This window comes from Anser brachyrhynchus (genome assembly GCF_964034855.1).
Source record: "Anser brachyrhynchus genome assembly, chromosome: 20".
NCBI lineage: Eukaryota > Metazoa > Chordata > Aves > Anseriformes > Anatidae > Anser > Anser brachyrhynchus.
In genome coordinates, this window is record NC_137713.1 from 8,421,349 (window position 1) to 8,442,745 (window position 21,397).

The 21,397-nt window shown below is 53.5% G+C and overlaps 1 protein-coding gene across 5 annotated transcripts in view; it reads right to left on the reverse strand.

Moving 5' to 3' along the window:
* Positions 1 to 14,967, reverse strand: part of CAMKK1 (calcium/calmodulin dependent protein kinase kinase 1) — a 93,823-nt gene extending 78,856 nt beyond the window's left edge. For 2 of the 5 annotated variants that reach the window (XM_080562893.1, XM_080562898.1), the window contains exons 1-2: positions 14,623 to 14,865; positions 13,238 to 13,325 (exon numbers count right to left, since the gene is read on the reverse strand). The gene's annotated coding sequence lies outside the window, so the exon portion shown is untranslated. Of the gene's footprint in view, positions 1 to 6,182; positions 6,475 to 13,237; positions 13,326 to 13,851; positions 14,033 to 14,622; positions 14,866 to 14,901 lie in introns of those variants that run through there. The other 3 variants (XM_080562897.1, XM_080562894.1, XM_080562895.1) reach the window with 3 other exon arrangements.
* Between the last annotated feature and the right edge of the window lie 6,430 nt (positions 14,968 to 21,397).

A 21,397-nucleotide genomic window follows, 5' to 3' on the forward strand; every position in this document is an offset into this window, starting at 1 on the left:
CCCTTAGGTAAAAGGCTTTGGAGCTGCAGGCTGAGCAGTGTTACTGCTGAGCCTGCCCTCGGGGAACGCAGCCCACGGCAGCGCCCACAGCAGGCTCCGTGCCATCGTGGCATACCGGCACGGCACGGCTCCTACCGGCACAGCCAGCCACAGGCTGGCACCTGGCTCCCACCTCCAGCACCCAAACCACTCCAAATTCCACCAGCCTGGGACTGCTGGGAACCCACAGCACGGACGGCTGCTTTTGAGAGCACTCAGTGAAGAAGAATCTCTCACTTGAAGTTGAAAAACAAACCCTTTCCATCTTTTATTTGCTAATTAAACGCATTCATTGTATTTAGAACTCATTTTTTGTGCGTAATGTTTTGCCCATCTGTTTGATTAAAAAAAGAGCCCAGGCACCCAGCTTCATTAAGCTAATTAAATGCATTCAGCTATTGGTTAATATTCTGAAGCACTTCACAATTATTCTCCCCAGTTATTAAATCTCCTCCAAGGATTTTATTTCCCGTGCTACACTCTTTATTAGCCAGCACCCAAGTGGAAGTGCAGTCGCCCAGCTCACGAGCACATCCGAACATCCTGCTGGCTCCCTCAGGTCGCTCGGGACCCCAGGCAGGACGTCTGTGCCTGGACCTGACCCTGCTCCGCTCGTCCCGACCTCGACACCCAGCACCTTCCTCCCTCTGCGCAACAGGGGCTCAGCGCTGCTGGAGGACGATCAGGTGTTACAACGGGGCACTGCAAATCCTCTTTGCTGGAGAGCTGTGTCCAGCTGAAAACTAGCCGATTATTTATGTTTTAGGGATTTTTCTTTGCTATATTAACCCTCGGTATGAACTCTGACAGGGGAAAAATTGGTCTCAGGAGCAGCAGTTGGATCATCCAGAGGCTGCGTGTTAACCCCAGCTGAAGTGCTGCAGTGTCACACAGACCAGCCTTGCTGGCAGGAGACATCTTGAGCTAAGATTTCTGCACTAGGCGGGCAGGCTACCTGTGCCATGGCTCCCAGCCTGCTGCTCTTCCTGAGCTCTCTGCTCCGCTGCAGAGGACGTGCAGCGGCTCTGCAGGTGTCCCCGCAGCCCAGGCCTGAACCACAGGAGGGCTGCCCAGCCCCAGGGGGTCCCACCACGAGGAGCCTTCAGGGCCGAGCAGCACAGGCTGATGGAAATGAGGGCGCTGTGTGGGTGGCAGGCAAGAGACCGAAGACGACAGAAGCAGCACCACGTTCCCCTGTGCTGGGAAGCGCAGGACTAATTAACAGAGCCCCTCACCGTAACGTCCTCCCTGTCTGTGCAGCCAAGCGTTTCCCTGGCAGCTTGTGACACGTCTTTGAAGCCTTAACCAGCACCAGACACTCGAATTCAGGAGAACAAAGATCTGGAAGCTGCTGTGCGGCAGGGTGGGAGACAGGAACGACAGACACACGGCATACGCATGGCTCATCTTCCCCACAGGGTCTGGTTCCAGAAGGAAACTAGGTTAAAAACTGGAATATGCTTTCTTTTATAAAGCAAGTTCTGATTTACATGGCTCTAGTCCCACCTCACGGCCCCAGCTGATGCCAAGATCTCCCATCTCAGGAAGGAGCTGCAAGGGAGAACAACAAAACACACGCGTGTTATGGACTCAGGGCTGCTCTAGCTTCCTGAACAAGCACTGAGCTTGAGGTGCGGGTCATGAGCATCTAGAAGAGACGACAGATGATTTACAGGACAAGCCATACTGAGTCAGGGCACGTACCTACCTCCATTGGGGGCCAGTAGCAGATGCTGGAGGCAGGGTGGTGCAGACATTAACAGCTTAAAAATGAGCGAAGTGAGCTCTGCGGCGTGACACACGTCGCACAGAGAGCATTATGTGCTGTACGTGATGGCCACACACAAGTTCAGGCATCCTCCCCACCCTTCCTGCAGTGTTGGAGAGGATAAAACCCAACTGCCCCACGGCAGACCCCAGTGCAGAGCCCCCAGGAAGCCAACACAAGAGCTCTGCACAGTGCTACAGAGCAAGAAGGAGAGGCAAGGCGAGAAACTGTCCTCCTGGCTTCGGCAATCCCAGCCCCACCTCTCTTATTTGGAATTAGAGGAAACAGCCAGAATTCACTCCCCTGGTATAAAAGGTGGTTACACTTCCAAGAAAACACTTGGTGGTAATTTAAATTGAAGGAGGAAGAAATTAAGAGGTTGATACAGCTGTGATTTGACACAGGCTGACCCAGGGCCTGAAGAGAACCTTAATGACATTTCCTTTAGGCCGGTCTGCTCTCCTGGTTTCACACTATAATTAGTTTCCCCTTCCTGACATCCAGGCAGAGAGCCTAGACCGGCACTTGAAAATTTGGCCAGTGAGTACAACTTCTCAATAGCGTGGCAACAGCACCAATTAGTGCAGAGCTCGCTGCCCCACTGTGCTTAGAGCTGTAGGACACGCTGACAGGCACGCGCCAGCTCTACGAGCTTATCAGCAAGGCAGGCATTTCAAAGAAAGCTTAAGAAATTGTCCCTAAAAGGCCGGTTCTTTTAAGGGGGTGCTGAACTCCCTGAAAGTGAACCCCAGCTGGCACCTGCATAAACAAACCTACCAAGTCTGTGCTAGCTTTAAGGAGCAGCAGCACAGAAACCCCATGCAGTGACCCAGGACCACCATTTTTAAGGTGTGATTGTTCAGGAGAGTCAGACGATACGCAGCACCCATGACAAACAGACCACTCATAGGCGAATTATATTCCCAAATTCAAAAGAGTTTTGCTCCTTCCTTTGCACTTCCTTTCATTCGTATTCCAAGTTCAAGGTTTCAACCATTTCCGTGACCCCAAGGCATTCCTCCCATGCCATTTCTAAGTCACAAGGCGAGTGTCACCCAGTTACGGGTCTCCAGCAGGTCATCAAGGTCCCCAAATACCACGCACACCACAACTGACTCAGAAGGGCTCGAGGCACTGGCTGCACTCACAGCTCCTTACTCAGCTCCGTGCAGCTCCCCCAGGGAGCACGATACAGAAGCAGAGCTCTGAAAGGCTGCAGGCAAGGCGAGCAGCTCACCGCTTCCCTCCCGTGTGGGTGCACAGCTTTTGTGAAGTCTCATTCCAGCTAACCAAAGAGGCCAACAGCTCTCCAGCCCTCCGGAGGGAGGGAGGCAGGATCAGGCCTCGTTCCTGGCAAACTCTGTCTGAGTCAAACTGAAGAGCACTGCTGGCTTTCAGGTTACTCAGGTGTAAGGAAGCGCCTTACACCTTGGGCTCTGCCTGCTTTACATCCTGCTTTACCCAGGTGCCCAAGGGGACACTGATCTTGTCCCTCTGCTGGAAGTATCACAGGTCCCAGCAGGACAAAACCCATGGCTGCAGCTTTCCAAAGGGACAAGCGCCAAGCTTCACTTCCCCGAAATCCCTTTATCCAGGATAAATCAGGCTCCTGTCACCAACTCCAGTCACTGCCCCAACCCAACAGGGCACGGAAACTGGTCTGTGCCCACGGGGGTGGGAAGCAGCGTCCCACTCACCCATTCGGGACGAGAGCAGCAGCCTCCCAGGGAAAGCTGTCCCCTACCTCACGTAGGGCAACCAAGGCAGCCACTGCTCCCACCTTCCTACCACCAGGTGAACGGGATGACCCAGGCCGTGCTTTGTGCCACGGCTGACAGCAGCACCAGCAGCCTTACTGCGTTACGGGAACTAGGGATTTACAGCCTCCCAGGAAACCACCCCAAAACCAGAAATCCCTTCAGCAGTTTCTCGCCATCAGCCCGTGCAGCAGCCAGCACAGGATGAGAAGGACGCTGCTGCCTGGGAGAGACCTGCAGCAGCACACAGCTGCCCATCAGATGGGACACCAACCCTTCGCTTTGCTTCCCTCGCTCCCAGGATCCCTTTTTGCTTCCCTTAAGATGTCTGCAGCTAAATGAACCCATTACGGCACAAGTTTTGTTCTTAACTCACCCCCCGGGTGTTTTGCTGACCCTACTGAGAACTATATTTAAATGTGCAATTTCCTGGCTGGCTAGGCTCATTTGCAGTCCCTTCCCCCAGATGCCTGTGCAAGTCTGGCCCTGAATCCACTTAGCTTCCACCAGCCTCTACATCAAAGGAATTAAGAAAACCATATAATTAAAACCCTTCATTTTATTTTTCTTGTATCGTTATCGTATGCCTAAATACTGATAATTCTCATGCTCTCTCTAGTAGGTGAGCTTGAAAAAGGCTAGAAAAATGACAAGTTTCTAAGCAGACAAGAATGTAGCTAGAACAAACGGCTTGACAGGAGAGAGACTCTGAGCAGAGCACGTGATTTAATGTGCTGCAGAGCCGGATGCAGGCCCTGCCTGGCACCAAGGGCAGGAGCAGCTGCTGCTCCCCGGCATCTGCGGGAGGTGGTGCAGCCCAACAGCTGCCTGCTCTGTGTGGGAAGGAGCAGCTCCATCCATCTGCCTTTTATGTGAGGAAGGTCCTTCCGTCAGCACTGGGTGCTCCGTGTGCCCGGGAGGTGTTGGGGTTGCACTTTTCAGGGAGGTATAAAGACAAGAGGCCCAAGGAGCACAGACCCTTGGGGCAACCCCTCAGTCTCCTCAGATTCCCCCTGGGCAGCCTCCTCCACACCTCCACCTGCTCAGCAGCCTCGGGCAGCCCTTGGCTGCCTGCCTGCATGCAGGGGCTGCTCAGGAGTCCTCTGGCCCTGGTGAGCCTCCACAGGGCTGCCTAGCTGGACAGCAGGATTGGGAAGGGCAGGAAGAACCAGGCCCTGTGAGGTTAGAGGCCATCAAGAGAGTCCTTCGGCCTCAGCACTGACTGTAGGCACCTCCGCCTGGACACTGGAGTTCCCAGCTGCCAGCACAGCTCAGCCCAGCAGATACCAGGGCCGAGGAAGTGTTCAGAAGGCTCTGGAGAAGACAGATTGATGCTGTTCAACATCAGTAAGCAAGCTGTGGCTGGGATGACCTTGCTACAAGGTGCTACCTGCAGAGATACGAGCAGGCTGCTGGCGAGTGCTGACCCTGAGCAATGCAGGCCCGGTGCCTGCTCCTGCCGGCCGCGGGGGCTTCCCTCGGGCCCCCCGCAGCAAGGCCAAGCTGCCGGGGAGCGGAGCTGGAAGGGCGCAGCCAGGGTCCTGAGCTGCCTGCTGAGAGTGACGGACTGCCTGGGCACCGAGCGGCCCCCGGGTCCCCAGGGTGGGACAGACGCTGCGGTGAGGCTCTGAGCAGTGCCCTTGTCTGCTGAGACAGCTCCTCCGCAGGCAGACAGCACTGCCAAAATAAACGCATTAAAGCACAGTGATGCAATTCTCTTCAATGCCTCTTCCCCACACCCTTCCTTCAGAGGGGAGCAGCTACACATGGACACGGCTCTGTGCTGTCAGAGACTTGCAAAAAGCCATCGGCTAGGAAGAATGCAGACCCCAGGAGATGAACTGAGCCATCCTCTCCCCTTGCATGCAGCCGCACCGACAGCTTGCAAAGGAACTGCAGAGCTCCTCAATGGGCTAGAAACCAGTTTAATGGTGAAGTGTCAGCACATTTCTAGGTTAATAAAACCTGGGGCATGGGAAGAGAGGGAAGGAGACTCACTGTCTTAGAGACTGGAATGGATTTCACAGCAAGAGAACATTTCAAGGCAAGGAAGTACTTCTTCATAGCTAAAGAACTCCAAATATTAAGGATTCTGAGAGGTTTCCTTCCCTCCATTAGATCCTAATGGACTTGGCACTTTGCAGAAGCCACAACACACCTCAGTGAACCCAGGTATTACTATCCAGCTCACACCAGAAATGCAAAAACACCTTGGCACTGCAGCCACACCAATAATTTCTGCTTTTCCACTCTGACCCGCGTCAGCCTTGGGAGCTGCAAGGGCCAGGCCCCCTGCGGGTGCAGCAGGAAGGGGCTTCCCGGGGAGCTGGGCAGGCGCTGAGCCAAGCAGCCCAGCAACACGCTGCCCTGGGGGCAAACCGGACACATTACTGCTAACAAACAGCCCCGGGGCCTTGTGTTCTGAGTGCGTCTGTGGTTCATTAACTCGGATCTGGAGGCTGATTCCATTGCCAGAGTATTTCAAGCCCAGTTACCACCTCTGCCTCATGCTGTACTAAGACAACGCTGGTCCCCACAGGGCTCTTAGCACAAGAAACCACAAGGCAAGTAGACAGGTGTTTGAAGAGCATGGAGAAAGCAGCACTGGCTTTACTCACTCGTTCAGTGGCCAGGAGCATGTGCTACAGCAGAACCAGTTCCCCCAGGTGAGGTGTGATCACGTACTGCCCTTTCCCATCTGCGATTATCGTTCTGGATGGCCACTTCTCCGTTCCTTTGAAGCAGCAAAGCGAAGGCTCCGATCCTTACAAAAAAGGCCAGCTCCACTCTGCAGCCTGACTTCAATCAGTCCATCTGGCAGTAAGGAATGAACTCCTGCAATCGCTATGAATAAGTCATGCCTTTTCACTATCGCTTCAAGGCAAATTGCACGCACTGCTCCCATCAATACTGCATGAGAAAGGAAAAGGCAGAAGCCTGATTAGAGTATGGAAACATGCAGGCAGAGATGCCTGATCTCTCTAATGTGTAGTGCACAGTAGTGACGCGGCCTGATTTGCCAGCTGAAAGCACTGAGGTTCACGAGCAGTACCACAGAACAAAGGCAGGCAAAGCCCACACGGCACCTTTACATGGTCTGGGCTGAGCTGCACTTCCAGAGGGAAAGCTGCAGCCCTCCCACGTTTGCATAAAGCCTCCCCCTCTCCTCACATGCTCCCACTTCCCCAGCCTCTCCTCGGCCAGTGCTGCGCACACGAGACAAGCCGAGCCAGAGGACCTTGTTCTCACAGCTCCACCAAGTCTCACCCTACACGTGTAGTGACCCCATAACCCAGTCCTCAGGCAGAGGCACACGTTCCTGGTCCCTCTGCATTCAGCAAGGCCCTGCATGACAAGCTGCACTCAGACACCTCCCATTTCTCCAGCCCCACCTGCCAGCCTGGGGCTGAGGTGCTTACATTATAAGGCAAAAACCCTTCTCAGGTCCATTGCATGCTCTGCCTGGCAGAGCTGGGAGCCTCAGGTATTGTTAACCTTTGTCACCAAGCTACCTGACAGCTGTAGAAGGGGTCTTTCCTGACTGCAGCACCAGAGCATCTCATCAGCCACAGGAAAACAGCAAGAGCACAGTGGATGAGCCTTCTGTCTTCATCCTGCTGTAGGCACACAGCACAAGAGGACCCCCACCGTCACAGAACAGCACTGCCCCGGCAGCGGGACCAGAGCCAGGTGAGGGAGTGCAGCATGGAGCCCTGACTTGTCCAGCCACACACACCTGTCCGTAGGCATGGGAACTGTAAGCGTCTGTCTTTGGCCACAGGAACACTGCATCAAGGACCTGCTGCATTTTCAGCTCGCTTGATCTCTTTGGCACACGGCTATGCCTTCTGTATTACCACTACCCAAAGCCAGTTCTTACTCCTTTCCCCCCAGTTCTTCCACAGCAGTGTGCAGCCATTCATAGGAGACAGGGAGAGAAGCTCTGAAGCAGCAGAACACGCTTTTCCAGGGCAGTACGTGACACCCTGCAGGGGAAAATCCATTTGCTTTTGTGTTACATCCATCGCTTTTCACACCCTGTGACAAGGAAGCCTCCTTCCCTCATGGAGCCGTGATTCACCCGCAGACAACATCCATCCCAGGCTCCTAACAAGGAGGCAGCTCACACAACTTCCAGCTCCCTGCCCACAAAAAGACAAGGCCCTGTGTGCTACGGTGGTGCAAGGGGTAGGGAGGGCTTGGTGGCAGAAACCCAGCACGAAGCAGCAGCTATGGGTCCTCTTCTGGCAGGGGTCCCTTTGAGCACCCCGATTTCTGAGAGTGCCCATCAAAGCAGCAGGGCAGACTAAGACCACCAGCTGTAGCTAGCCCAGGAGGAGTTCCAGAGGCAGGAAGAGCTCTGGTGACGCCCGCGTGTTGCCACTGCTATGGTGAGGAAGCACAAAGGCAGGAGCTAGTTTGGAGCAGGTTAACAGAGCTGGACGCAGCAGCAGAACATCACGGGGCTGGTAATTAGAGCCAGCCTCAGGTGAGCATACATGCACACAGCGCTCTGCAAAAATATACATTTTTCCCTGCTGCTGCCCAATTCCTCTGCTTTATCTACTGCAGCTGTGACAACCTGCAACTGGGGGCTTCAGCAGGCTGTGCCCAAGCTACCTGCATAAAAGCAGGTGAAAAACCTGTCATCACCAGCTCTTTCGTGTTTTTCAGGCTTACTTCTGTTCTTCAGAACAGAAACTCAGCCACTACCTAGAGGTGGGAGAGGGAAGGGGACACCCATGGTAAAGTCTTTCCTTACCATGACTAGGAGGGCTCAGCCTGAGTTGGTAAATATGCCACGAAAAAGCAGGGCAAAACCAAGCCAAACTGCAGGGTTACTGATCCTTTTGCCGCACTCACAAGACTGCAAGGTAAAGTTGTGAGTGAGCTCTGCACCACAGGTATCACCACAAAACAGCAGCCGCCACCAGAAGAGCAGCAGCAGACTGCCGAGCACTGCCCCAACACAGCACCAAGCTGCAGGTACAGGGACTGAAGTCCAGGGCATGATCTGAAACTCCTTGGTGTGACTGACGGGCACCACAGCCACCAGCAGTTGTGAATCCAACACTAACACATCCTCAGAAGGTGTTATTTAGCCTGGGCTTCCACAGCATATATTTATTCCCCGCTCCCACCCCAGCTGAGCCCCTCATGCCCACTCCGTTTAACACCCTTGCTATGTACTCGGCGTTCGGGTCTCTCTCTGAGCTGGGGCTTCGTGTTACCAAGGAAATCTGCAGCAAAGAGAAACCGATTCAGTCTTCTGTGTTAATTTAATATCCTACAAACCAGACCAGCCCTCTCCAGTTCAGAGCTTTGTGGATCTGCAGGCCTTGTTTTTATTTAGCACACGTAGAGCTCAACAGCCGCAGCACAAATCAGCGTAAAGCAAGAGCACCAGAGGCAAGAATTTTTTCCCTCTGAAGTTGAAGAGAATGTTATCTGCACAGCTGTGCCGAGCCAGGAGTCTTGCCGCGTAAAGTTTAAGACCAAAGAGTTCTCCAAAACATGCCATTAGCACGTTGTCAAACAGTTATGGAGTCACTCCATAAAAACAGCCAGCCAACCCCAGAAACATGCACAGAACAGTGCATAGGAACCAGGGGGGTCAGGGAGGCGTCCTTGTCCTCCCACCTCGGCACACAGCTCTGTGCTTCCCACCGCTGGAAGACTTTTCTACCCCACCCCGCTCTGCAGCGAGGGCTCCTGCTGAGAACCCAGGCTCTGCTGCCAGCCAGCCGAAAAGGACGCGACGGGATCCTCCTGGCTTACAGCAGTGAGAGCAAGTGGAGGCTGCCAGGGAGAGGCGATTGCAGAAGGAGTGAGGCAGTGAGACTGGCACGCTGCTGCCCCTGAGCTCTAGGATCAGCAGAACAGAGGGCTAGGTTTCTGGGCGTCCCCGCTTGGAAGCTGCTCTGCTGAGAGCACAGCTTGGGAACAGGAAGGAGGGGAAGGATGCCTCCGTCTCCAAAATGCATCTATTCAAGCGCTGCTCCAGCAGAGCGGCACATCGCAGCCTCACTGTTTATACTCACACCAGAATAATTAGAGCCGTCACTGTTAACTAGCTAACAACTTCACCATAAACTCCAAACAATGCTGAATAATTAATCACAACACTTCAGAGCCTTCCCTGCACACAGCCACCAGCCTGCAGAAAACACTGAAACTACCCCAGAGACAAACAGGCTAAATTAATCCCACATGGCTTCTGGCAAAAAAAAAAAAAAGACACACAGCTCTCTCAGAGGTACTCGCCCTAAAATAATGCCTGCTCAGGGCAGCCACCCAACAGAAACAAGTCCTCAACCAACCACACCTTTATCACAAGGCATGACTCAGCTCATGAGCTGGCTTCCATCAAGAAATAAAACATAGGGATTTATTTTCAGCCAGGTCCACTCCCTGAACCAGCAGGTTTCTGGGATGCGAAGCTCCCAGCCGCCACGGGACAGCCCTCCCTCTCAGGCTGCGTCCTCAGAAGGTTGTGACCTTTCAGGAGAACTTCCCCATCCAGGGACACGAGCACATGGAAGCAACGAAATCATCCTCCAGTGTCGTGTACTTGACACTTATGACAAATATTTATACTTCTCCATCTGTTTCTGCCCATATCACTTATGCTAAAAATAAAACTGAAGACTGTAATGGAACAGAAGAATGTTTCTTGTCTTGACCCACTAAGAAATGCAACCACCAAGTCCAGCCTGCAAACCCCTAAGCAAGTTATGGATGCCAGTTATGAAGTGCTTGGTTGTACCCTGTCATTAACGGTAAACACTGGAAGATGACTGTATTTTCATAGGGTACAGGAAAAAAACAGACTGGAAAACACCACCTCAGTAGCTGAAAACTACGAAAATAGGAAAGTTTGTCAGATTTTCAGATGGATTTTTTGATAGCCTGAAGTTCAATTCTGGAAGAAAAGAAGTTACCCCTGTTAATTCATAGCAGCCCTGGAAGCAAGGCAGAAGCCTTCCCCTGCAGCCCGCGGGGTCCTCCTGCTTTCCCACATCTCTGGCTTCATCTCCTCCGCCCTCTGCCTGTCACCTGGTGACTTCTCCCCCAGCCCAACACCAGGGCCCCCATGTGCAGGAAGGGCAGCTCCAGGGATGAACCACACTGTGCTTGGTGGCACAGGGCAGCCACCACTGCCCAGATCCTGCACGGCTCCAGTTCTTGACCCTTCTGCAATGCTTCCAAAAGAACCTGCTCTGGTGCAAGCGTCCCTCACTGGACACATTTCTCTGTGACCAAAGACTCAACCCTTAAAGCCACCACCCGTGGCTAACGACACAAGTCTGGGAACGTCTGAGCTCCTGGGTGCGGGAACACACCCGCATGCCTACTAACACCGCACCAAGCACCACAAACCGCCCTCCCACGCAGCTCTGAAGTCACTGCAGTTTCTTTCCACTATTATCCTTCCGAAGGGTACCCTATCCCAATTTATCAGGATTTCCTTTTGAGCACTTCAGACAGTTTTCTCCAGACACGCTACGCTTAACCAGTCTTAATTAAAGCAGCACGCTTGACTACGTGACTATTTGGTACCGTTCATTTACCCACCGCAGCCAGTGCTTTGATGCTTTAGCTGCTGAGCATCGGTGCTAGGCTTCAGGTCTGCCACAAGGACTGAGTTACGTCAGCAACTGCTTCTGCATGCTCTTCTCATCCTCACCACGCTTACAGCCGGATACTCCACTTGTTTAACGGCAGTTTGCTGATGGTCACCTCCCTGCACGTTGGGCCAACTTGCTTTGAGAAGCAAGTGACATCCTGCACCAAAAAAGGGACTGGAAACCAGAGAAGAGGAATTTGAAGCCATGAAGAAAAACGGGTAAGCGGAAGGATTTGGGTGAGGGCTACTGTTACTTTTCCCAAGATACGTCTGCTTTCCTATCTGGTAAGGCACAAGCCAAGAACATTTTGCCTTATACTGGATTTATACTCCACTTTTACACTGCCAACCCAAGCCTTGCTTTTGGCCTGTGTCTGACTGGTTAAGCTGCCTCCTCACAGCCCCTCAGCAAAGGGTCGGACTCCGCGGCCAGATTTGGGCAGCACTGGTAGGGCTGGGTGGCAGCAGCCAGCACCTGCCAGAGGGCATGCCACAAGTCACACACCCCACAAGCTGAAGGGCACCAAAAACCACCCAGAAGCAGCATTTGCTCATCTTCCCTCACAGGCGTCAGGAAAGCTGCTACAACAGCCTGGTGCTGCCCAAAGCCGGCCTCTGCTGCTGGCCTCATGCAAACCCTCTGCCCTCCCGCCACTTGCCAGCTCACCCTGCTTGGCTCTGTCCGCATGCACAGCAGGGACGCGCCACCTCACACATCAGAGCCTGACCCCCGCATTCACTGGGGCTTCCAGCTGTTGAACAGACCCGTCCACACCACCCACCCAACAGCTACCTGCACTTCAGGGCAGGGGCTCTCTCCAGGCGCCTTCCCAGGGCAGACTAATTGCATGCATCCATTTCAGATGTTATCAAGCAAACTGCCTTGCGCACCTCCAGCACAGGCACTATCCTCACACCGAGCTCCCCGCCAACACGTGTCCCTTTCCTTCCACTAGCTCAGGATGCCCTGGTTTGCACCAGATTTATCCTCTCAGAGACACGCTCCGGAGACCCCGCGCACCCTGCTAATGGCCCCCAGGAGCCGTTCAGCTCCCCCAACCTTTGTGGCAGCTTTTCCTGAAGCCTCTTACAAAAGAAGTTCTTCCTTCCCCTGCTCCAGGTAGCGGTGAGTCTGCAAAGGCCCTCCTAAAGTCAGCACTGATACCCCACAGAAGATCTGGCTGTCAGACAGGAGCGTTCCTTCCACAGCTCGAGAGGCTGGCACACACACCTGGGTTAACACGACGTTCGGTAACCTCGGGACACACGCCCCGACAGGCAGCACTCCGGCAAGCAGACTCAGCTGAAGCACAGGGGCATGCTCAGCAGCACGGTGCCACCTCTTCAAACCCTGCCAGCCTCTAAACCACACAAGCTCTTGCGGTGCCTGCTGCTCCAACTTCTTCCTCCAGCAACCACCGCTGCCCTGCTGCCCTTTTCAGTACCTCCTCTGCTGCAGCAGGACCGGAGTTATGCTAGGGCTAGCAGCAGCTCTCCAGCTGCAAGGGAGACCACCACCCACACAGATGCTAGAGGAGAGAAAGGATCTCCATCAGCATCCGTCACAGGGCTGCGATGGTGCACTGTGAAGGGGAGACAAGCTGAAAACTCTTGATCTGATGCCCAGGCCAGCACCACAGTCAGACCTCCTCAGGGCTGCAGTACTAACCCACTGCTCCCTGCCCAGCTCCATCAGCTGATGCCACAGCAAAACAAACAAAAAACCTAAACAGACACAAGCTGCTCCCCACCCAGAGCCTCCCATCCCATTATGCAGAGAAGTTGAAGTGTGTCAGACCGTGCACAGACAGGCACTGCCTGCACTGCTGCTGCTGGCACGCTGAAAAGGACAAGAACTGTTTTTGCATCTGGTGTACAGTGCTTATTGATAAAGACACACGTCCCACAACTTTCTCAAGATAAATGAAACCTCTCGAGGACCCCCCACCCCCCAGCATATCACAGATGTTCTTCCTCTTAGAGGAAAGGGGGTGTTTGCTTGAGGTTTGTGTACACACAGGCAGAATTCAATATGCTTGCACTCACCGAGCTGGCAGCTGCTGCAGACCGTACTTGCTGCAGGGTGGCACGCAGCCTCGCAGGGACCCCTCCTCTGCCGTTCTCTCATCCAGACCTAAAGAAAAACAACCTGAGACTCATCCTTTGATCTCTGCAGAAGCATTTCATTCAGAGATACAGGAGCTTGATAATATTTTATTAGCTTAGAGGAATAAAATAAAAAGACAGCTTCTGTGGGAGGAGGAAGCCCCCAGCCAAGCCCTGCACTGCAGGCTGAGATTCCCACTGTAGCTCTCCCACAAGAGCCCCTGGGGAAGAGAAATCCCCTAAGCCCTTCCCAGCAAAGTAAAATTGGGCTTTGAAAAGCTGGTTAGCGCAAGAACATTGTGACAGGCCAAGACATTTAGGGCTTAATGAACACCTAAGTTAGGAAGGCACTGGCTCTGAAACCCACACCAGAAGTAAGGCACAAACAAGTTTTGTGAAGCAGTGGGAGCATCTCATCATCCTCTGGGGCAATGCTGGGACAGGCAGACACATCTGCCCTGACGTGTGTCCCAGAAGGGCTGGGCGAGCCTGGGGAACAGCTCTGCCCACCCTCTGCAGGGCCCGGAGGTGTCCTGCAAGATGTGCACGCGTACCTGTGCCCAGCACTAAGCACACCAGCTCGTCAGTGAGACACGTCCCGAAAGCAAGGAGAAGAAATAGCTGGAGACAGCTCCAGAACAGAAGCACTCCGAGACAGCGAACACGGCTTGTCTCAAAACTGATGACCACCGGGGCCCAGCAGCTCAGCACTAAGTGTGACCGAAAGCCCAGCCCGCACCGAGCGGCGCCATGCCCCAGCTCCTCACCGGGACGAGGAGAGGCCGGCGCTCAGGCTCCCGGTTGCCAAGACCTGGCCTTCTCCAGGCAGGAGCCAAGGAAGCACACGGGGAAACCAAACCCTCGCCACGCACGGGGGTTTGTCCTGCTCCTGCCGCCCAGCGAGCTGCTCCGTGCGCGGGGCCACGTCGGAGCACGGCCCCAGCTCCCTGCCTTGGGCTTTGCTCTTCAGGCAGAAGAGGTAACAGCAGACGAGGGCTCTGCGCTTGCCTTTGGCTGCTTCAACGTGCTCCCAAGCCACCCCCCGCCGAACGCCAGCACAAACCGGAGTTGCCGGGGCTGCCTCGCAGGGAAGCGGTTACCGAGCGCCTCAGGGGAAGCAGCGACGCGGGCTCAACTCGGAGCCACGGAGCCTGCTGCAAGCAGCGGGGCGAGCCCCCGCTCCCCCGGGCCTCTCCAGCCGCACCGCAGGGCGCTTCACGGAGCACCTCACCCAGGGGACACAGAGCCGGGGCCGGCTGCCCCCAGAGCCCGGCTCCGAGCCCCCCGGGGCCGGACTGAGGGCTGTCACCCCCCCCCCCCTTTACCTCAGGAGCCCCCCTCAGAGTCCCCCGCCGCCCTCCACAGCCGCCCGCTGAGGAGACCCGCGGCTCCCCTCTTGCCTCAGGCCTCTGGGGAGGGAAGAAAACCCCGAGGGGCTGCGGCTGGGGCCGAGGGGAAGCGGCCGGGGCAGCCCGAAGCGGCGGCGACGGCGGCCCCGTCCCCTCACGCGGGGCCCCTCAGCCCCGCCTGACAGGACCGGAGCGGCGCCGGGCGCGTGCCCGCCATTCCCGCCCTTCCCGCCCGCCTCACGCGCGCGCGCTCACCTGCCCGCCGCAGCTGCCGGGCGCAGCCCGCCGCAGCCCCCCGCCGCTACAGAGCCGCCCGCGCGCCCGCTCCCATTGGCTGGCGGCGGCCGCGCCTCCCGCCGGCCGCTGGCGGCGCCCTGAGGTGAGGCGAGGCGGGGCCGCAGCCCGCCCCTCGGCCCCCCGCGCGGCGGGGAGTTTTGAGGCAAAAACGCTCGTTTTTTGTCCCCCTCCACCTCTTTTTTTTTTTGGAAGTGTGGTGTAGGACCAGAAGCACACCTGGGTGTGGGTGGGGTGTGAGAACACCGCGGGGGGTTTGAACCAGGGGAAGCCTGACAGGGAGCGCAGGTTCCCCGTGATCTGGGGGTCTTCTTGCTCCGGGCTGAGGGACGGGCTGTGAGGGGGCAGAGCCGTGTAATTAAGGAGTTAATTAAAAGGTCTTCGTGTGGATTCTGACTCTGTGTGCTTATTGGCGGGGCGCACTGGGCGCAAATCTATGGACAACAGCGTGGGGACAGGCAGCAGGGTGGCTGCTCCCTGGGCTGGGTGTTCACAGGGGTGGTCTTGCACCCCAGGGTGCTGCTACAGGGATGCTGCTCCCCCTCCTGACCTTGTTCCCCAGGGTGCTGCCACAGGGACGCAGCTCCCCCTCATCCCGCAGTGTCCCTACGGCCAGACGTCCCCTCACCCAGGCTCCAGAGCACTAACAGCCAGCCCTGACCACGTATACATTTTCAGAAGTTTTATGGTGATGAAGGGAAACGCTGCACGTCAACAGATTCCACTCGAGGAGTCCCTGCAAGCAGATGCCCTCGGTTCTATGACTCACATTTTGGCTCTATTTCCATCCCCTTCCAGCTCTCTCTTACCTACTTGGCCCTGGGCGCCTGGGTGGAGGGGTTCCCACTGCAGCCCCGCAGCCAGCCACGAGGTGCGTTTCTCGCAGGACTGCTGAGGATGCCGATCTTGTGCCTGGTGACTCGTGCTGGGCTCTGCTGCGACCCCGCTCGCAGCCGGTGTCCCCACCAGGGGATCTTGGCTTCAGCCTGAGAGCAAGAGTTGGATTAAATCCTCACCCTGAGTCAACCTGCGGCACACTGCTGTTCCTTCCTGCTGTGACAAGCGGATGGAAAAGTCCTGCACTTACTTCCAGTGGGTTTCAAACAACCCTCTGCTTTGGACATGAATTAATTTATTAACACGTGTTTCATATTGCAAAATAACACAACTTGTTAATAATACAGCTTGTGGTTTACTATAAACTTTTTGTTTCCCATTCCAAAAAGACCTTGGTCAGGTTGTCTTCACAGTGTTTAGAGAAGTATCAACATGTAATTAAGGCACAAAATCACTAAAACATCAAAGTTCTCTGCAAGTTGTGCAAAGACCATGAACTTTTTCCCTTACTCATTCTGCGGATACATGTCTTTTAGTCAGACATACCCTATAGCAATTTACTGTATGCATCAAAGTCTTGCATTTTCTGTAGAAATGTGCTTTGTCACCCTGGTAGACCACATGCGGCTGAGCAGCACTCTACGGATGAATATGCTTATCTGGGGTTAATGCCCTTTCACAACTACCTAAAATATTTGTCAGATCTGCCAGTATGCAGTCAAAATATTTGGAACTGAAATGTTTTGATTTTCCCTTGAAACCTCTGAGAGCTTATTTGCCTACTATTAATCTTTAAATTGGCTTGTTGGCAATTTTAATGGATCCCATTATATGACCACAACTTTCTCTGCCCTCTTATTTGTTTTGAAAAAAACAATCAAACAAAACTAGGCTGTTTTCTCTTTAACCAGCAAGCTAGAAGTTGAGTGCATGCGTGGCTGTAAGCTTGATTATTAGAGAATTCTTACATTCAGCTAAATGATCCCCGTGTTAGAAACCTAGAAAGGATCATCAGGGAGAAAACCCAGTGGAGATGATCCCCCGTGAACCAGAAACAATGGGGCAGAGCAGGGCTTTGGGATCTGGTGAACAGCAGTGTGATGTGAACGAGAGGAAGGGTGGTAGGGCTGACATTTTAGAGTGACCAAAAACTACATTTTCCATTTTGCTAGTTTTTACTATTGGCAATTTGACAGTTAGTCCCTTTCAAGGTATTTTATTTATAGTTCTGCCGGTGTTTCTGTGGTTTCGTGTCTTTAAATATTATTGGGTGCAGTCTTGCACTTCAGGTGCACAATTCCTTCCTACAGCAAACACAACAGGGAAACAGAACCAAAAATATAAATGATGCAGAGAGGGCATGGTTTCTGAAGGAAAGCAGTTGGGACAGTTTCTCCATCCTCGGATAGATCACCAGCATCTGAAAATACATTTTCTTTTCCTTTTCCATGCAGAAGGCCCTTCTGACAGAAATAAGGAAGCAAGACAATTCTAGGACCTGCTTTCAACAGCAAAGCCTGGCACAAAAGGCTTCCAGCATTTTGCGCTGCCCTCCCAGGCCATGCTTGCTCTCTGCATGGGGCAGTGGAGCCTCATTTTGGGTAAAACCAGAGGCCCTGACTGCTTCTGTGATGGTCTTGAGCAGAAGGTGCTCAAGGTCATGTCCAACTGGAGCCGTGCAGGGCAGCACAGACCCGCTGTAAGGGGGTGCAGCAGCCTGCAGGGCCTTGCTGAGATGCCAGCTGGGTCCCAGGGTCAGGGTGGGAACGAAGGCATCCCTGTAGCAATTTGGGGTCCAGGTACGCGTTCGTGGTGCTGTGCCCTTTGAGGAAGGCAGCAGTTTCAGGATCACGCTGAAGAGCGTTATCATTCCCTCTGCGCCTCAGATCTGTCCTTGCACAAAGAGCAGAGGCAGGGCTCATGGGGCTGCCTGGGGACCAAGTCTCACCGGCTTCACATCCAAATCCTGGCACTTTCTTTGCTGTTCGCCATTAATTCTTGTTCCAAATCACCCAGAAGCACGAAAAAGGCCCATACAGCGATGACATCCACCTCTCGTAAGGCCTTGCAGGGTCCCGTGCATGCTCAGTCATGCAGCTGGGTTACATCCCTGGCATCCTGCTCTGATGGGACGAAGCTCCACGAGGCGCCTGGCCAGGGCCCTGTTGAGTCCTGGAGCCTGAAATCCCCACACAGTGCAGCCCCTGTGCCCCAGGCAAAGACTGATCTCTGCTTTTCTTGAGCAATGAAACTTTCAGCCTCCAGCTCTTCTTGTCATAAGCAGTGCCAAGAAATGTTTTAAGGGTTTCAGAGGTCATTTGGGCTGCTTCACTTCTGGCTTTGAGATGTCTGAATGATGATGTTTGGGAAGTGCTGAGGATTGTCCCTAAAGACCTGTCTCCTTTAACATCAGTCAGCTTAAATCACCAGGGATGTCTGAAACAGTTTTAGCACCAACAACACGGGTTGAAACTATTGCCTCTGACAAAGACTGCCAGCACTTGACCTAATGCAGTAACCTGGTTAACAAACCTCAGTCCCAAGCTGCTATTTCTCCCAGAAAACAAAACCCACGTGCCTCAGTTTCCCTTTTCCATAAGACACAAGTGATTGCACTGCAAAGCACCAATGACTAGTGCAAAATGAGTCCCGAATAATGCTTATCTGATGCTTAGGCCAGAATGGCTGTAACAATGTTAAAATAAGACTTTGGTATTTTTGTTCAATAGTGGCTGGGTGTGGATGGTTGGCATTTGGTATTTCCCCCGTGTTTTGTGGGTGCAGGGCCCGGAGGGGTGGTTAACCTGTCCTTGAGCTGCAGACACGAGAGGGAGACTTTACATTTCCCCAGACGTTTCACAGGTGTGCTTAGGTAGAAGAAAAAAAAAAAAGAGTTGCATTTCTTTTAAGAACAGCTTAGGCCAAATGTCTTTGCGGTGCCGCAGAAGTGAGCAGGATCCATGCTGGTGCCAGCAGCAGAGCTCTGTTAGCTGCAGCCATCCTGATTCACCGCTGCTAAAAAGAGCTGCTCGGTCGACTTCACGGTTGCTATATTCAGAATCCATTTGGCCACTTTTGACTTTTACGCTTCTAAAATAAGGCAATAAAGCAATTAGGAATAGATAACAGAAGGAGAGAGCACTTCACCAAAGAAAGCGAAAGAAAATAGCGTGGCATAATTAGTACAGCGGAGCTGGCAGCAGCGAAAATGAGCTGTAAGAACCGTACTGTGGCTGGCAGTACGGCTGCAGGCTGCCCTGCACGTGTCCAACGTGGTGGTGGCAGAGAGGGACATTTCCCCACACAGCACAGTCCGGCCTGAGAACGTGTGTCATTGGGACAAAGGGAAATAAAATCATCATTTAGTGCTGGGAGGACAGAAACGATCCTGTCGGTCCTGCGCTTGTGTCAGTCGGAGGATTTATCCAGCTGAAAACATTCTCCCAAATCAAGAGGGAATGGGAATTAGTGTAACCAGAAAGGCAGGTGCTTTTTTTAGGGAAAAATCCAGGAATGTCCTATCTGGAGGGCTGGGTTAAAAATAAACGGGAGCCTCCTCTGCCAGAGAAGGAATGAGAGGGCTTAGAGATAGGAGAGATTGTAGAGAAAGGGGCCGCCTCTTTCTTCAGTGTTAATCATTTTCAATTTGCATCGTTATGGTGTTTAGAAGCACCAGGTGGAAATCAGGGCCTCTTTGTGCTGGGAATTGTGCGCAAACATAATGATTAAATGTTGCCAGCTCTGCAGAGGTTGAAATACCGTCCCTCATCTCTGCAGAATCACTAACCAGCATAATTATTGCAGAATAAGTTTTTCTGCAATTTCCCTTCCAGAATAGCTGTGCCACTTGATTTATGTCAGAGTAACCAAGCCCAAGGGGAGGAAAAGATATATTTGTTGCAGGTCCAACCTGGTAACCTTCACCAGTAATAATAACTGCTCGGAGGCAGAAGCTGCCCACCACGTCTTTGTTCACATTCAGAAATTATTTGCTTGTGTCTCAGTTTCCCTTTATGTAACACGGGAGTAGTGGCACTGCACTCCTGGCTCAGGGGAGGCAGTGCTTAATTTGCTGAGGGTTACTTTTCTATTAGGACTTTTCTAATAGGTAAATGATGCTGTAAAAGCCCAAACTCAGTTAAATAGAGTTTTAAATCAAACAAACAAAAAAGCAACACACCTAATTGTCACAGCACAAGTAGGAAGCAACACAGCAAGCTGTCATTGAGGGGTCTTCGCACGATGACCAAGTCCCGTTGGGTTTCCGTCGTGCAGTGCTTGCTGCTCAGAGGTCAGAGAGCCACAGGAGGCACTGGGCATGTTTTTACAGCTTCAAATGACCACAATGGATGCCAAGCACGCGAACTTTTATAACAGCACAAGCAGGTCAGAACCGAGGGGCAAGGATGGTCCTGCCCTGCTGGGGTCTGTGCTGAAACGCCTCCATGCCCCGAGCTGCCAGCACGCCGCAGGGAGCTGCTTTCTCAGGACGACCTGAAACCTATCATCAGTTCCATTTTCCAGCACTTCACATCTGCAGACCTTTAACTGTTCCCTACAATCCTGCATTCAGCAATTTGCCATGGGTTTTACCAAACTGAAAGGCAACGGGAGAAGGGGCTGGGAGCTGCAGTGCTCAACAGGGCACCATGCCAGGGAGGGCTCCCAGCCTTTCCTCCACGCTCTCCCCCCTGAGCACCAGCTCCAGCCCCTCCTGCACAAAGCAGAGCCGTAGCAATTGCCGTGGGCTTCCCCGACCTTTTCACACTGCACAGGGGACTGGTTTCCATTCACAGCAGACATTTGCTGCATTCCCTCCAGACGCCGACTGCTCTGCATGGTCTCCACCTGAAGGCCGCAGGCTCTGGGGTCGCTGGCTTGGGAGAGGAACTTGTGTTGGTAAAAGAATTCAAATTACAGCCTCTCGTCCTGCTGGAGGTGGTTGGTGAGGGAAAGGCAAAGGCAAGGATCCCCAAAGCTCATGTATTGTAAAAAGCAAGCATGGAAAAGAAAATAAACCCTCCCGTGATTTTTAAAGCAATCTTGGGACTTTTAGGGATCCCAGCTCAGAGGTTTTGAATGGCAACTACAGGGAAACGTGTACAAGTACCATTTCTCCTAATTTCCTATTCTGCCTTTTAATACTTCTTTGGGAAAGAACGGAGGCTTTGCATTACAAGCAGCTAGAAAGATAAAGCAGCCAAAACCAATCCCCTGCTCCACCTGCAGCCCTGCCCTGGCTATTTTCAGTTTTGCCTGCAGACCGACCCCCTTTAAGCGGGTGTGAGAGGTGAACCTGAACGCTGTCGCTTCGCTGCCTCTGAGCCTCGGGAAGCGAGTTCTGCCAGGCGTGGATGTGAGAAGCGGTCTGCCAGTCCCCTCTGCTGGCTGAGGCTTAGCTGGAGAGATTGCTGCACCACCGCACCCGCTGCGTGGGGCTGCCACCACCCAGTTGGCTCCAAGGCCTCCGGGCTCCGGCCAGCTTTGCACCCAATGCTCTTCGCACCTCCAGTGCACGCACCTGGCATCGCTCTGACACGGCAGCAGCACGAGAAAGGGTGAAAAAACCAAAACAAAACACCCAACAATAAAAATAGTCTTAATAGATTTTTTTTTTTTG